At 44.9% G+C, this 17,500-nt stretch overlaps 1 protein-coding gene across 1 annotated transcript in view; it reads right to left on the bottom strand.

Moving 5' to 3' along the window:
• The window catches only part of LOC106594275 (uncharacterized), a 58,978-nt gene that overhangs the window by 40,692 nt on the left and 786 nt on the right, over window positions 1-17,500 (bottom strand).

The raw sequence follows: 17,500 nt of genomic DNA, 5'->3' as shown, positions 1-17,500 counted from the left end.
GGTAGTGCACTATATAGGGAATAGGGTTCTATAAAGGTAGTGCACTATATAGGGAATAGGGTTCTATAAAGGTAGTGCACTATATAGGGAATAGGGTGCTATAAAGGTAGTGCACTATATAGGGTTGCTATAAAGGTAGTGCACTATATAGGGAATAGGGTGCATATAAAGGTAGTGCACTATATAGGGAATAGGGTGCTACAAAGGTAGTGCACTATATATTTTGCTATAAAGGTAGTGCACTATATAGGGAATAGGGTGCATTAAAGGTAGTGCACTATATAGGGAATAGGGTGCTACAAAGGTAGTGCACTATATAGGGAATAGGGTGCTATAAAGGTAGTGCACTATATAGGGAATAGGGTGCTATAAAGGTAGTGCACTATATAGGGAATAGATAGCTCATCTCTTGGCAGTAGTACTGTAGAGTACTTTATCACTGACCTCAACCCAGAGTCTCTCAGAGCGTTCACAGTCAGCCCACTGACCCCCCTATCAGATCACAGTCAGCCCACTGACACCCCTATCAGATCACAGCGAAATTACAGTCTACTTGAACAGAGCAATATTCAATCATGAGGCATCAAAGCCAAAGGAACTGAGTAATATTAAGAAATACTATAGATGGAAGGAAAGTAGTGTGGAAATTTACCAAAAATCAATTAGACAACAACAAACCCTTCTAGACAACTTCCTGGACAAAACGTTCCACTGTAGTAGTGAAGGTGTAAACTTGGCAGTAGAAAACCTAAACAGTAAATTTGACCTCTCAGCTTCAAATCTAAACATGTCAAACAGAAAACCAAAGAAAATGAACAACAATGACAAATGGTTTGATGAAGAATGCAAAAAGCCTAAGAGAGAAATAGAGAAACCTTTTCCAACCCAAAACACAGAGACCCAGAAAACCTGAGTCTAGTCCTTCACTACGGTGAATCACTAAAACAATACAGAAATACACTACGGAGAAAGAAGGAACAGCACGTCAGAAATCACCTCAATGTAACTGAAGAATCAATAGAATCGAACCACTTCTGGGACAATTGGAAAACACTAAACAAACAACAACACGGATAGTTATCTATCCAAAACGGAGATGTGTGGATGAACCACTTCTCCAAACACTAAACAAACAACAACACGGATAGTTATCTATCCAAAACGGAGATGTGTGGATGAACCACTTCTCCAAAACACTAAACAAACAACAACACGGATAGTTATCTATCCAAAACGGAGATGTCTGGATGAACCACTTCTCCAAACACTAAACAAACAACAACACGGATAGTTATCTATCCAAAACGGAGATGTGTGGATGAACCACTTCTCCAATCTGATTGGATCTATAACAAAGAACAAACAGCAAAAACATATACATGATCAAATACAAATCTTAGAATCAACTATTAACCTGTCTGGGCTAGGGGGCAGTATTTTCACGGCCGGATAAAAAACGTACCCGATTTAAACTGGTTACTACTCTTTCCCAGAAATGAGAATATGCATATTAATAGTATATTTGGATAGAAAACACTCTGAAGTTTCTAAAACTGTTTGAATGGTGTCTGTGAGTATAACAGAACTCATATGGCAGGCAAAAACCTGAGAAAACTCCAAGCAGGAAGTGGCCTGTCTGAGAATTTGTAGTTCTGCTTTTGATTCTCTATCGAAACTCCAGTATCTGTGGGGTGACGTTGCACTTTCTAAGGCTTCCATTGGCTCTCTAAAGCCTTCAGAAAGCGGATTGAGGCGTCTCCTGTCTCTGGGCAGAGTATAGTAGCTCAGTTTCTCAGTGGTCTGCCTGGTGACAAAGAGATTGGATATGCGCGGTCACGCGAGCACGCTGTTTTTTCTTTTCCTCTTTGAATGAATACACTATTGTCCGGTTGGAATATTATCGCTATTTTACGAGAAAAATACCATAAAAATAGATTTTAAACAGCGTTTGACATGCTTCTAAGTACGGTAATGGAACATTTAGAATTTTTTGGTCTCGAAATGCACTCGCGCGATACCCTTTGGATAGTGACCTGAACGCACAAACAAAACAGAGGTATTTGGACATAACTATGGATTATTTGGAACAAAAACAACATTTCTTGTGGAAGTAGCAGTCCTGGGAGTGCATTCTGACGAAGATCAGCAAAGGTAATACAATATTTCTAATAGTAATTCTGAGTTTAGTGAGCCCCGAACTTGGCGGGTGTCAAATAAGCTAGCCGTGATGGCTGAGTTATGTACTCAGAATATTGAAAAATGTGCTTTTACCGAAAAGCTATTTTAAAATCTGACATAGCGATTGCATAAAGGAGTTCTGTATCTATAATTCTTTAAATAATTGTTATGTATTTTGTCAATGTTTATGATGAGTAATTTAGTAAATTCACCGGAAGTGTTCGGTGGGAATGCTAGTTCTGAACATCACATGCTAATGTAAAAAGCTGGTTTTGGATGTAAATATGAACTTGATTGAACAAAACATGCATGTATTGTGTAACATAATGTCCTAGGAGTGTCATCTGATGAAGATCAAAGGTTAGTGCTTCATTTAGCTGTGTTTTGGGTTTTTGTGACATATATGCTAGCTTGGAAAATGGCTGTGTGATTATTTTGGTCTATGTACTCTCCTAACATAATCGAATGTTTTGCTTTCGCTGTAAAGCCTTTTTGAAATCGGACAATGTGGTTAGATTAACGAGAGTCTTATCTTTAAAATGGTGTAAAATAGTCGTATTTTTGAAAAATTGAAATTATTGCATTTTTGAGGTTTTTTTGTATTTCGCACCACGCTGTTCCACTGGCTGTTTGAATAGAGTGGGTCGTCCCACCGGTCATCCCACCTAGCCCAGAGAGGTTAAAGACGACCAGAACCCACTGGATTCTCCAATTACATTGAATGAACAACAGGACAAAATACAAAACCCTCCAACCCAAAAAGGTCTGTGGTGTTGACGGTATCCTCAATGAAATGATCAAATATACAGACCACAAATTACAATTGGCTATACTTAAACTCTTTAACATCATCCTCAGCTCTGGCATCTTCCCTAATATTTGGAACAAAGGACTGATCACCCCCAATCCACAAAAGTGGAGACAAATTTGACCCCAATAACTACCGTGGGATATGCGTCAACAGCAACCTTGGGATAATCCTCTGCATTATCATTAACAGCAGACTTGTACATTTCCTCAGTGAAAACAATGTTCTGAGCAAATGTCCAATTGTCTTTTTACCAAATTACCGTACAACAGACCACGTATTCACCCTGCAAACCCTAACTGACAAACAAACAAACCAAAACAAAGGCAAAGTCTTCTCAGGCTTTGTTGATTTCAAAAAAAGCTTTCGACTCAATTTGGCCTGAGGGTCTGAGGGTCTGAGGGTCTGAGGGTCTGAGGGTCTGAGGGCATGAGGGTCTGAGGGTCTGAGGGTCTGAGGGGTCTGAGGGTCTGAGGGCCTGAGGGCCTGAGGGCCTGAGGGTCTGAGGGTCTGAGGGTCTGAGGGTCTGAGGGTCTGAGGGCCTGAGGGTCTGAGGGTCTGAGGGTCTGAGGGTCTGCTATACAAATGGATGGAAAGTGGTGTTGGGGGGAAAAACATACGACATTATAACATTCATGTACACAAACAACAAGTGGGCAGTTAAAATTGGCAACAAAAAATCACACATTTCTTCCCACAGGGCCGTGGGGTGAGACAGGGATGCAGCTTAAGCCCCACCCTCTTCAACATTTATATCAATGTATTGGCGAGGGCACTAGAACAGTCTGCAGCACCCGGCCCTCACCCTACTAGAATCTGAAGTCAAATGTCTACTGTTTCCTGATGATCTGGTGCTTCTGTCCCCAACCAAGGAGGGCCTACAGCAGCACCTAGATCTGTCCCCAACCAAGGAGGGCCTACAGCAGCACCTAGATCTGTCCCCAACCAAGGAGGGCCTACAGCAGCACCTAGATCTGTCCCCAACCAAGGAGGGCCTACAGCAGCACCTAGATCTGTCCCCAACCAAGGAGGACCTACAGCAGCACCTAGATCTGTCCCCAACCAAGGAGGGCCTACAGCAGCACCTAGATCTGTCCCCAACCAAGGAGGGCCTACAGCAGCACCTAGATCTGTCCCCAACCAAGGAGGGCCTACAGCAGCACCTAGATCTGTCCCCAACCAAGGAGGGCCTACAGCAGCACCTAGATCTGTCCCCAACCAAGGAGGGCCTACAGCAGCACCTAGATCTGTCCCCCAACCAAGGAGGGCCTACAGCAGCACCTAGATCTGTCCCCCAACCAAGGAGGGCCTACAGCAGCACCTAGATCTGTCCCCCAACCAAGGAGGGCCTACAGCAGCACCTAGATCTGTCCCCAACCAAGGAGGGCCCTACAGCAGCACCTAGATCTGTCCCCAACCAAGGAGGGCCCACAGCAACACCTAGATCTGTCCCCAACCAAGGAGGTCCTCACAGCAGCACCTAGATCTTCTGCACAGATTCTGTCAGACCTGGGCCCTGACAGACCTGGGCCCTGACAGACCTGGGCCCTGACAGTAAATATCAGTAAGACCAAAATATTGGTGTTCCAAAAAAGGTCCAGTCGCCAGGACCACAAATATAAAAGGAACATAAAACTCGACCTACCAATTAGGATCTGGCTAAAATTACTTGAATCTTTGTATTTGAAAAGTTGTGAGGTCTGGGGTCCGCTCACCAACCAAGAATTCACAAAATGGGACAAACAACAAATTGAGACTCTGAAACTGAAATGAAATTGAAATGAAATTGAAATGAAACTGAAATGAAATTGAAATGAAACTGAATTGAAATGAAACTGAATTGAACTGAGAGAGAGAGGAGGGGGAAGGGAATATAAAATACCTTAGCAACCAGAGAGCTCTCTGCTATTAGCAATGACATCATGTCCCCTGGACAGAGACACTGCAGACCAGGGTCTGGACAGAGACACACACTGCAGACCAGGAAGAGAGAGAGAGAGAGAGACAGAGAGACAGAGAGACAGAGAGAGAGAGGGAAGATGGAGAGAGAAGAGAGAAAGGGAGAGAGAGAGAGAGAAGAGAGAGAGAAGAGAGAGAAGAGAGAGAGAGAGAGAGAGAGAGGGAGAGAGAGAGAGAGACAGAGAGAGAGAGAGAGAGAGGGAGAGAGAGAGAGAGAGAAGGAGAGAGAGAGAGAGAGAAGAGAGAGAGAGAGAGAGAGAGAGAGAGAGAGAGAGAAGAGAGAGGGAGAGAGAGAGAGAGAGAGGGAGAGAGAGGGAAGATGAGAGAGAAGAGAGAAAGGGAGAGAGAGAGAGAGAAGAGAGAGAGAGAAGAGAGAGAAGAGAGAGAGGAGAGAGAGAGAGGGAAGAGAGAGAGAGAGAGAGAGAGAGAGGAAGGAGAGAGAGAGAGAGAGAGAGAGAGAGAAGAGAGAGAGAAGGAGAGAGAGAGAGAGAGAGAGAAGAGAGAGAGCAGAGAGAGAGAGAGAGAGAAGAGAGAGAGACAGAGAGAGAGAGAGAGAGAGAGGGAAGAGAGAGAGAGAGAGAAGGAGAGAGAGAGAGAGAAGAGAGAGAGAGAGAGAGAGAGAGAGAGAGAGAGAGAAAGAGAGAGGGAAGAGAGAGAGAGAGAGGGAAGAGAGAGAGAGAGAGAGAGAGAGAATGACTGCATGGCAAAAGTGCAGAAGATGCACAGAAACACACAACATATCCTTTCATCCACAAGGAGTCATCATTTAGAAAACTCTGGAGGTTCAGTGTCCAAGTTTACAAGGCCAAAACATTTATAAATCTTCAGAACACAGGAAAGTTGTTTACAGGAATGTTATTTATATTCATTTCCCAGAAGCCCTTGCAACATAAACAGGCCATTAACAGAAGGACAAACAGCACAGTTCCACTGTGACGGATCAGCTAAGACAAACATTTTTCACTTTGAATGTTTGCCAAACAAAACCAAAAAAATTGATTTCAAAGTTTAACAAGCCATACAACTCTACGCAGAAGGACAACTTTTAAAAATGTAAACTGAATATTTTACAACAACGTTTACTGTAAGAACTGTGAAGACGAAAAGAAAAATCTCCCGCAGTTTTTAGCGTGTCCACGTTTTCCTAAAACTCTGCTAAATATCTGCTCTGAATTAACATTAAACCACGTCTGCAGTAAGAATGGAGTCTCAGTTACGACGTGACACACTGACTCGGAAAGAATGGAGTCTCAGTAACGACATGACACACTGACTCAGAAAGAATGGAGTCTCAGCTACGACATGACACACCGACTCAGAAAGAATGAAGTCTCAGTAACGACATGACACACCGACTCGGAAAGAATGGAGTCTCAGCTACGACGTGACACACCGACTCGGAAAGAATGGAGTCTCAGCTACGACATGACACACTGACTCGGAAAGAATGGAGTCTCAGCTACGACATGACACACTGACTCGGAAAGAATGGAGTCTCAGCTACGACATGACACACCGACTCGGAAAGAATGGAGTCTCAGCTACGACGTGACACACCGACTCGGAAAGAATGGAGTCTCAGCTACCTATACTAACTTTATAAAATTCAAACTTGCACTTCCAATCAGAGACAGCGAAAGACACCTGCCTCTGATTATGCATGAATATAATTGCTCACTGTTTGTCGTGGGCATTTCCTGCCTTAAGTTTGCCCACTTTGCCAATGAAATAATCATTTAAATAATTGGCAACATCAAATGTTTTTTTTTGTGATGAATAAAGCCGTCTGATTCGATGAAAGACGGAGTTGAATTTGTCTTTCTGCCCATAATTTCATTTTAAAAGTACTGCAAAGTTTTTTTTTCCCCATCATTCTTTATATCATTGATCTTGGATTCATAATACAGGTTCTTCTCCTTTTTGTTGAGTTTTAGTCACATAATTTCTCACTTTTTGCAGGAAGTCTCAGCCAGTCAGATGTACAGCCAGACTTATTAGCCACTTCCTTTTGCCCCCCATCTCTTTCAATCATACAGGGTTTTTTTTTTTTTTTAATTCCTCGTCAATCCACGGAGCCTTAACAGTTCTAACAGTCCGTTTCTTAACAGGTTTCATGTTCATCAATAATCGGGACAGAAGCAATTTCATAAATACATCAAGTGCAGCGTCTGGAAACTCCTCATTTAATCACATCAGACCAACAAATATTTTTTTAACATCGTCCACATAAGAGTCACAGCTAAAAATGTTGTATGATCTCTTACACACTATTTTTAGGCCCCAGCTGTTGGAACTTTGTCTTTCCTGGATATGTCCGCTATATCGTGATCACTGCATCCAATGGGTACGGATACAGCTTCAGAACAAAAGGTTCTACAGTATTAATAAACATGTGATCGATACATGTGGACGATCTTGTTCCTGTAGTGTTTTGTAAACACCCTTTTGGTAGGGTTGATTAATAACCCGAACCTGATTACAGGCACTGGTTACAGCGAGAAGCTTCCTCTTGAGCGGACAGCTCGATGAAAACCAGTCGATATTCAGGTCCCCAAGAAAGCAAACGTCTCTGTTTACATCACAGACACTATCAAGCATTTCACACATTATATTTAGATACTGACTGTTAGCACTTGGTGGCTAATAGAGTATTATGGATAAGAGGAGGGTAGGCTGTGCAGGTAGGCTAGTCTACAAAATGAGAGTATTATGGATAAGAGGAGGGTAGACTGTGCAGGTAGGCTAGTCTACAAAATGAGAGTATTATGGATAAGAGGAGGGTAGGCTGTGCAGGTAGGCTAGTCTACAAAATGAGAGTATTATGGATAAGAGGAGGGTAGGCTGTGCAGGTAGGCTAGTCTACAAAATGAGAGTATTATGGATAAGAGGAGGGTAGGCTGTGCAGGTAGGCTAGTCTACAAAATGAGAGTATTATGGATAAGAGGAGGGTAGGCTGTGCAGGTAGGCTAGTCTACAAAATGAGAGTATTATGGATAAGAGGAGGGTAGGCTGTGCAGGTAGGCTAGTCTACAAAATGAGAGTATTATGGATAAGAGGAGGGTAGGCTGTGCAGGTAGGCTAGTCTACAAAATGAGAGTATTATGGATAAGAGGAGGGTAGGCTGTGCAGGTAGGCTAGTCTACAAAATGAGAGTATTATGGATAAGAGGAGGGTAGGCTGTGCAGGTAGGCTAGTCTACAAAATGAGAGTATTATGGATAAGAGGAGGGTAGGCCGTGCAGGTAGGCTAGTCTACAAAATGAGAGTATTATGGATAAGAGGAGGGTAGGCTGTGCAGGTAGGCTAGTCTACAAAATGAGAGTATTATGGATAAGAGGAGGGTAGGCTGTGCAGGTAGGCTAGTCTACAAAATGAGAGTATTATGGATAAGAGGAGGGTAGGCTGTGCAGGTAGGCTAGTCTACAAAATGAGAGTATTATGGATAAGAGGAGGGAAGGCGTGCAGGTAGGCTAGTCTACAAAATGAGAGTATTATGGATAAGAGGAGGGTAGGCTGTGCAGGTAGGCTAGTCTACAAAATGAGAGTTGGAAAGGGAAAGGGGGGATACCTAGTCAGTTGGAAAGGGAAAGGGGGATACCTAGTCAGTTGGAAAGGGGGGATACCTAGTCAGTTGGAAAGGGAAAGGGGGGATACCTAGTCAGTTGGAAAGGGAAAGGGGGGATACCTAGTCAGTTGGAAAGGGAAAGGGGGGATACCTAGTCAGTTGGAAAGGGGGGATACCTAGTCAGTTGGAAAGGGAAAGGGGGGATACCTAGTCAGTTGGAAAGGGAAAGGGGGATACCTAGTCAGTTGGAAAGGGAAAGGGGGGATACCTAGTCAGTTGGAAAGGGAAAGGGGGGATACCTAGTCAGTTGGAAAGGGAAAGGGGGGATACCTAGTCAGTTGGAAAGGGAAAGGGGGGATACCTAGTCAGTTGGAAAGGGAAATGGGGATACCTAGTCAGTTGGAAAGGGAAATGGGGATACCTAGTCAGTTGGAAAGGAGGGGGATACCTAGTCAGTTGGAAAGGGGGGATACCTAGTCAGTTGGAAAGGGGGATACCTAGTCAGTTGGAAAGGGGGGATACCTAGTCAGTTGGAAAGGGAAAGGGGGATACCTAGTCAGTTGGAAAGGGAAAGGGGGATACCTAGTCAGTTGGAAAGGGGGGATACCTAGTCAGTTGGAAAGGGAAAGGGGGGATATCTAGTCAGTTGGAAAGGAGGGATACCTAGTCAGTTGGAAAGGGAAAGGGGGGATACCTAGTCAGTTGGAAAGGGAAATGGGGATACCTAGTCAGTTGGAAAGGGGGGATACCTAGTCAGTTGGAAAGGGAAAGGGGGGATACCTAGTCAGTTGGAAAGGGAAAAGGCGGATACCTAGTCAGTTGGAAAGGGAAAGGGGGGATACCTAGTCAGTTGGAAAGGGAAAGGGGGGATACCTAGTCAGTTGGAAAGGGAAATGGGGGATACCTAGTCAGTTGGAAAGGGAAATGGGGATACCTAGTCAGTTGGAAAGGGAAATGGGGATACCTAGTCAGTTGGAAAGGGAAAGGGGGGATACCTAGTCAGTTGGAAAGGGAAATGGGGATACCTAGTCATTTGGAAAGGGAAAGGGGGGATACCTAGTCAGTTGGAAAGGGAAATGGGGATACCTAGTCAGTTGGGAAGGGAAATGGGGATACCTAGTCAGTTGGAAAGGGAAATGGGGGATACCTAGTCAGTTGGAAAGGGAAAGGGGGGATACCTAGTCAGTTGGAAAGGGAAATGGGGATACCTAGTCAGTTGGGAAGGGAAATGGGGATACCTAGTCATTTGGAAAGGGAAAGGGGGGATACCTAGTCAGTTGGAAAGGGAAATGGGGATACCTAGTCAGTTGGAAAGGGGGGATACCTAGTCAGTTGGAAAGGGAAATGGGGATACCTAGTCAGTTGGGAAGGGAAATGGGGATACCTAGTCAGTTGGAAAGGGAAATGGGGATACCTAGTCAGTTGGAAAGGGAAATGGGGGATACCTAGTCAGTTGGAAAGGGAAAGGGGGATACCTAGTCAGTTGGAAAGGGAAATGGGGATACCTAGTCAGTTGGGAAGGGAAATGGGGATACCTAGTCAGTTGGAAAGGGAAATGGGGATACCTAGTCAGTTGGGAAGGGAAATGGGGATACCTAGTCAGTTGGAAAGGGAAAGGGGGGATACCTAGTCAGTTGGAAAGGGAAAGGGGGGATACCTAGTCAGTTGGAAAGGGAAAGGGGGGATATCTAGTCAGTTGGAAAGGGGGATACCTAGTCAGTTGGAAAGGGAAATGGGGGATACCTAGTCAGTTGGAAAGGGAAAGGAGGGATACCTAGTCAGTTGGAAAGGGAAAGGGGGATACCTATTCAGTTGGAAAGGGAAATGGGGATACCTAGTCAGTTGGAAAGGGAAAGGGGGATACCTATTCAGTTGGAAAGGGAAATGGGGATACCTAGTCAGTTGGAAAGGGGGGATACCTAGTCAGTTGGAAAGGGAAAGGGGGATACCTAGTCAGTTGGAAAGGGAAAGGGGGGATACCTAGTCAGTTGGAAAGGAGGGATACCTAGTCAGTTGGAAAGGGAAAGGGGGGATACCTAGTCAGTTGGAAAGGGGGGATACCTAGTCAGTTGGAAAGGGAAAGGGGGGATACCTAGTCAGTTGGAAAGGGGGGATACCTAGTCAGTTGGAAAGGGAAAGGGGGATACCTAGTCAGTTGGAAAGGGAAATGGGGATACCTAGTCAGTTGGGAAGGGAAATGGGGATACCTAGTCATTTGGAAAGGGAAAGGGGGGATACCTAGTCAGTTGGAAAGGGAAATGGGGATACCTAGTCAGTTGGGAAGGGAAATGGGGATACCTAGTCAGTTGGAAAGGGAAATGGGGGATACCTAGTCAGTTGGAAAGGGAAAGGGGGGATACCTAGTCAGTTGGAAAGGGAAAGGGGGATACCTAGTCAGTTGGAAAGGGAAATGGGGATACCTAGTCAGTTGGGAAGGGAAATGGGGATACCTAGTCATTTGGAAAGGGAAAGGGGGGATACCTAGTCAGTTGGAAAGGGAAATGGGGATACCTAGTCAGTTGGGAAGGGAAATGGGGATACCTAGTCAGTTGGAAAGGGAAAGGGGGGATACCTAGTCAGTTGGGAAGGGAAATGGGGATACCTAGTCAGTTGGAAAGGGAAATGGGGGATACCTAGTCAGTTGGAAAGGGAAAGGGGGATACCTAGTCAGTTGGAAAGGGAAAGGGGGATACCTAGTCAGTTGGAAAGGGAAAGGGGGATACCTAGTCAGTTGGAAAGGGAAAGGGGGGATACCTAGTCAGTTGGAAAGGGAAAGGGGGATACCTAGTCATTTGGAAAGGGGGGATACCTAGTCAGTTGGAAAGGGAAAGGGGGGATACCTAGTCAGTTGGAAAGGAGGGATACCTAGTCAGTTGGAAAGGGAAATGGGGATACCTAGTCAGTTGGAAAGGGAAAGGGGGGATACCTAGTCAGTTGGAAAGGAGGGATACCTAGTCAGTTGGAAAGGGAAATGGGGATACCTAGTCAGTTGGAAAGGGAAGGGGGGATACCTAGTCAGTTGGAAAGGGAAATGGGGATACCTAGTCAGTTGGAAAGGGAAAGGGGGGATACCTAGTCAGTTGGAAAGGGAAAGGGGGGATACCTAGTCAGTTGGAAAGGGGGGATACCTAGTCAGTTGGAAAGGGGGGATACCTAGTCAGTTGGAAAGGGAAAGGGGGATACCTAGTCAGTTGGAAAGGGAAAGGGGGGATACCTAGTCAGTTGGAAAGGGGGGATACCTAGTCAGTTGGAAAGGGAAAGGGGGGATACCTAGTCAGTTGGAAAGGGAAAGGGGGGATACCTAGTCAGTTGGAAAGGGAAAGGGGGGATACCTAGTCAGTTGTAAAGGGAAAGGGGGGATACCTAGTCAGTTGGAAAGGGAAAGGGGGGATACCTAGTCAGTTGGGAAGGGGGGATACCTAGTCAGTTGGAAAGGGAAAGGGGGGATACCTAGTCAGTTGGAAAGGGAAATGGGGATACCTAGTCAGTTGGAAAGGGAAATGGGGATACCTAGTCAGTTGGAAAGGGAAATGGGGGATACCTAGTCAGTTGGAAAGGGAAATGGGGATACCTAGTCAGTTGGAAAGGGAAATGGGGGATACCTAGTCAGTTGGAAAGGGAAATGGGGATACCTAGTCAGTTGGAAAGGGAAATGGGGATACCTAGTCAGTTGGAAAGGGAAAGGGGGATACCTAGTCAGTTGGAAAGGGAAATGGGGATACCTAGTCAGTTGGAAAGGGAAAGGGGGGATACCTAGTCAGTTGGAAAGGGAAAGGGGATACCTAGTCAGTTGGAAAGGGGGGATACCTAGTCAGTTGGAAAGGGAAAGGGGGGATACCTAGTCAGTTGGAAAGGGAAAGGGGGGATACCTAGTCAGTTGGAAAGGGAAAGGGGGGATACCTAGTCAGTTGGAAAGGGGGGATACCTAGTCAGTTGGAAAGGGAAAGGGGGATACCTAGTCAGTTGGAAAGGGGGGATACCTAGTCAGTTGGAAAGGGAAAGGGGGGATACCTAGTCAGTTGGAAAGGGGGGATACCTAGTCACTTGGAAAGGAGGGATACCTAGTCAGTTGGAAAGGGAAAGGGGGGATACCTAGTCAGTTGGAAAGGGAAATGGGGATACCTAGTCAGTTGGAAAGGAGGGATACCTAGTCAGTTGGAAAGGGAAATGGGGATACCTAGTCAGTTGGAAAGGGGGGATACCTAGTCAGTTGGAAAGGGAAAGGGGGGATACCTAGTCAGTTGGAAAGGGAAAGGGGGGATACCTAGTCAGTTGGAAAGGGAAAGGGGGGATACCTAGTCAGTTGTAAAGGGAAAGGGGGGATACCTAGTCAGTTGGAAAGGGAAAGGGGGGATACCTAGTCAGTTGGAAAGGGGGGATACCTAGTCAGTTGGAAAGGGGGGTAACTAGTCAGTTGGAAAGGGAAAGGGGGGATACCTAGTCAGTTGGAAAGGGGGGATACCTAGTCAGTTGGAAAGGGGGGATACCTAGTCAGTTGGAAAGGGGGGATACCTAGTCAGTTGGAAAGGGGGGATACCTAGTCAGTTGGAAAGGGAAAGGGGGATACCTAGTCAGTTGGAAAGGGAAAGGGGGGATACCTAGTCAGTTGGAAAGGGAAAGGGGGGATACCTAGTCAGTTGGAAAGGGAAAGGGGGGATACCTAGTCAGTTGGAAAGGGGGGATACCTAGTCAGTTGGAAAGGGAAAGGGGGGATACCTAGTCAGTTGGAAAGGGGGGATACCTAGTCAGTTGGAAAGGGAAAGGGGGGATACCTAGTCAGTTGTAAAGGGAAAGGGGGGATACCTAGTCAGTTGGAAAGGGGGGATACCTAGTCAGTTGGAAAGGGAAAGGGGGGATACCTAGTCAGTTGGAAAGGGAAAGGTTGGATACCTAGTCAGTTGGAAAGGGAAAGGGGGATACCTAGTCAGTTGGAAAGGGAAAGGGGGGATACCTAGTCAGTTGGAAAGGGAAAGGGGGGATACCTAGTCAGTTGGAAAGGGAAAGGGGGGATACCTAGTCAGTTGGAAAGGGAAATGGGGGATACCTAGTCAGTTGGAAAGGGAAAGGGGGGATACCTAGTCAGTTGGAAAGGGGGGATACCTAGTCAGTTGGAAAGGGGGGATACCTAGTCAGTTGGAAAGGGAAAGGGGGGATACCTAGTCAGTTGGAAAGGGAAATGGGGATACCTAGTCAGTTGGAAAGGGGGGATACCTAGTCAGTTGGAAAGGGAAAGGGGGGATACCTAGTCAGTTGGAAAGGGAAAGGGGGGATACCTAGTCAGTTGGAAAGGGAAGGGGGGGATACCTAGTCAGTTGGAAAGGGAAAGGGGGGATACCTAGTCAGTTGGAAAGGGAAAGGGGGGATACCTAGTCAGTTGGAAAGGGGGGATACCTAGTCAGTTGGAAAGGGGGGATACCTAGTCAGTTGGAAAGGGGGGATACCTAGTCAGTTGGAAAGGGGGGATACCTAGTCAGTTGGAAAGGGAAAGGGGGATACCTAGTCAGTTGGAAAGGGAAAGGGGGGATACCTAGTCAGTTGGAAAGGGAAATGGGGATACCTAGTCAGTTGGAAAGGGAAAGGGGGGATACCTAGTCAGTTGGAAAGGGGGGATACCTAGTCAGTTGGAAAGGGGGGATAGCTAGTCAGTTGGAAAGGGAAATGGGGATACCTAGTCAGTTGGAAAGAGAAAGGGGGATACCTAGTCAGTTGGAAAGGGAAAGGGGGGATACCTAGTCAGTTGGAAAGGGAAATGGGGATACCTAGTCAGTTGGAAAGGGAAAGGGGGGATACCTAGTCAGTTGGAAAGGGAAAGGGGGGATACCTAGTCAGTTGGAAAGGGAAATGGGGGATACCTAGTCAGTTGGAAAGGGAAAGGGGGGATACCTAGTCAGTTGTAAAGGGAAATGGGGATACCTAGTCAGTTGGAAAGGGAAAGGGGGGATACCTAGTCAGTTGGAAAGGGAAATGGGGATACCTAGTCAGTTGGAAAGGGAAATGGGGATACCTAGTCAGTTGGAAAGGGGGGATACCTAGTCAGTTGGAAAGGGAAAGGGGGATACCTAGTCAGTTGGAAAGGGAAAGGGGGGATACCTAGTCAGTTGTAAAGGGAAATGGGGATACCTAGTCAGTTGGAAAGGGGGGATACCTAGTCAGTTGGAAAGGGGGGATACCTAGTCAGTTGGAAAGGGGGGATACCTAGTCAGTTGGAAAGGGGGGATACCTAGTCAGTTGGAAAGGGAAAGGGGGGATACCTAGTCAGTTGGAAAGGGAAAGGGGGGATACCTAGTCAGTTGTACAACTGAATGCATTCAACTGAAACGTGTCTTCCGTATTTAACGCCTCTGAACAACCTTTCAACTGCAAAGGTTTCATTTGGTTAGTGAGAATGACTGATTTATAACTCAAATTTCTATGTGAATTTGATCGGGTCGCCTCAACAACAACAAAAAACTGAACAAAACTGCATCCTTTAAGCCCAATCACCCTTAACGGTGAATACCATCACAGAGTGGGACATCAACAACACTGTAAACATCCCATGAAAAGGAAATCATGGGGGGGGGACTAGTTAGTAGCTATAACAGGGTAATAGACTAGTTAGTAGCTATAACAGGGTAATAGTTAGTAGCTATAACAGGGTAATAGACTAGTTAGTAGCTATAACAGGGTAATAGCCTAGTTAGTAGCTATAACAGGGTAATAGCCTAGTTAGTAGCTATAACAGGGTAATAGCCTAGTTAGTAGCTATAACAGGGTAATAGCCTAGTTAGTAGCTATAACAGGGTAATAGTTAGTAGCTATAACAGGGTAATAGTTAGTAGCTATAACAGGGTAATAGCCTAGTTAGTAGCTATAACAGGGTAATAGTTAGTAGCTATAACAGGGTAATAGTTAGTAACTATAACAGGGTAATAGTTAGTAGCTATAACAGGGTAATAGTTAGTAGCTATAACAGGGTAATAGTTAGTAGCTATAACAGGGTAATAGTTAGTAGCTATAACAGGGTAATAGCCTAGTTAGTAGCTATAACAGGGTAATAGACTAGTTAGTAGCTATAACAGGGTAATAGTTAGTAGCTATAACAGGGTAATAGCCTAGTTAGTAGCTATAACAGGGTAATAGCCTAGTTAGTAGCTATAACAGGGTAATAGCCTAGTTAGTAGCTATAACAGGGTAATAGCCTAGTTAGTAGCTATAACAGGGTAATAGACTAGTTAGTAGCTATAACAGGGTAATAGTTAGTAGCTATAACAGGGTATTAGACTAGTTAGTAGCTATAACAGGGTAATAGTTAGTAGCTATAACAGGGTAATAGACTAGTTAGTAGCTATAACAGGGTAATAGTTAGTAGCTATAACAGGGTAATAGTTAGTAGCTATAACAGGGTAATAGCCTAGTTAGTAGCTATAACAGGGTAATAGACTAGTTAGTAGCTATAACAGGGTAATAGTTAGTAGCTATAACAGGGTATTAGACTAGTTAGTAGCTATAACAGGGTAATAGTTAGTAGCTATAACAGGGTAATAGACTAGTTAGTAGCTATAACAGGGTAATAGTTAGTAGCTATAACAGGGTAATAGCCTAGTTAGTAGCTATAACAGGGTAATAGACTAGTTAGTAGCTATAACAGGGTAATAGTTAGTAGCTATAACAGGGTAATAGTTAGTAGCTATAACAGGGTAATAGTTAGTAGCTATAACAGGGTAATAGCCTAGTTAGTAGCTATAACAGGGTAATAGCCTAGTTAGTAGCTATAACAGGGTAATAGTTAGTGTCTATAACAGGGTAATAGTTAGTAGCTATAACAGGGTAATAGCCTAGTTAGTAGCTATAACAGGGTAATAGACTAGTTAGTAGCTATAACAGGGTAATAGACTAGTTAGTAGCTATAACAGGGTATTAGTTAGTAGCTATAACAGGGTAATAGACTAGTTAGTAGCTATAACAGGGTAATAGTTAGTAGCTACAACAGGGTAATAGTTAGTAGCTATAACAGGGTAATAGTTAGTAGCTATAACAGGGTAATAGCCTAGTTAGTAGCTATAACAGGGTAATAGCCTAGTTAGTAGCTATAACAGGGTAATAGACTAGTTAGTAGCTATAACAGGGTAATAGACTAGTTAGTAGCTATAACAGGGTAATAGACTAGTTAGTAGCTATAACAGGGTAATAGTTAGTAGCTATAACAGGGTAATAGCCTAGTTAGTAGCTATAACAGGGTAATAGACTAGTTAGTAGCTATAACAGGGTAATAGCCTAGTTATTAGCTATAACAGGGTAATAGCCTAGTTATTAGCTATAACAGGGTAATAGACTAGTTAGTAGCTATAACAGGGTACTCAGTAGACTAGTCTCCATAACGTCCCAACACTCAACTCACATCCACAGACTACTTTTACATTTTAGTCATTTAGCAGACGCTCTTATCCAGAGCGACTTACAATTTCATACATTTTTTTTTTCTTTCCGTACTGGCCCCCCCGTGGGAATCGAACCCACAACCCTGGAGTTGCAAACACCATGCTCTACCAACTGAGCTACAGGGAACACTAGCGCTGGACTAGCGCTGGTCCCTATAGTGGTCAAGTCAATCGTGCCTGTGATCTAACTAGCCTACCAGTATACCATCACACTGATCGGGCAAAACGGTGTAATAACAGCGCGATACTACCGACACAGTTGAGAAGGTTTCCCCTAACGAACCGGACTACTTCTCCGGTAGCTTAGCCCACCACCGGGCTGCGCACAACGTTTGGCTCCACGGTTTGTTGCAAAGCACACAGCCGTGTGAATGATTTTCTGCAACTAGCGTTGCTCTAGATAGAGCCTCACCAGTTACACACACACACACACACACACACACACACACACACACACACACACACAAACACACACACACACACACACATATACACAAACACAGTCATCGCCAATGTCTGTTGAGAAACAAGAGAAAGTTGTTTATGGTCCAGATAGAGGAGGGGAAGGGAG

Source organism: Salmo salar, chromosome 04, assembly GCF_965601325.2.
Source record: "Salmo salar chromosome 04, fSalSal1, whole genome shotgun sequence".
Taxonomy (NCBI): Eukaryota; Metazoa; Chordata; class Actinopteri; order Salmoniformes; family Salmonidae; genus Salmo; species Salmo salar.
The sequence above is the reverse complement of the archived record's forward strand: the minus strand, read 5'-3'. Positions and strand labels throughout refer to the sequence as shown.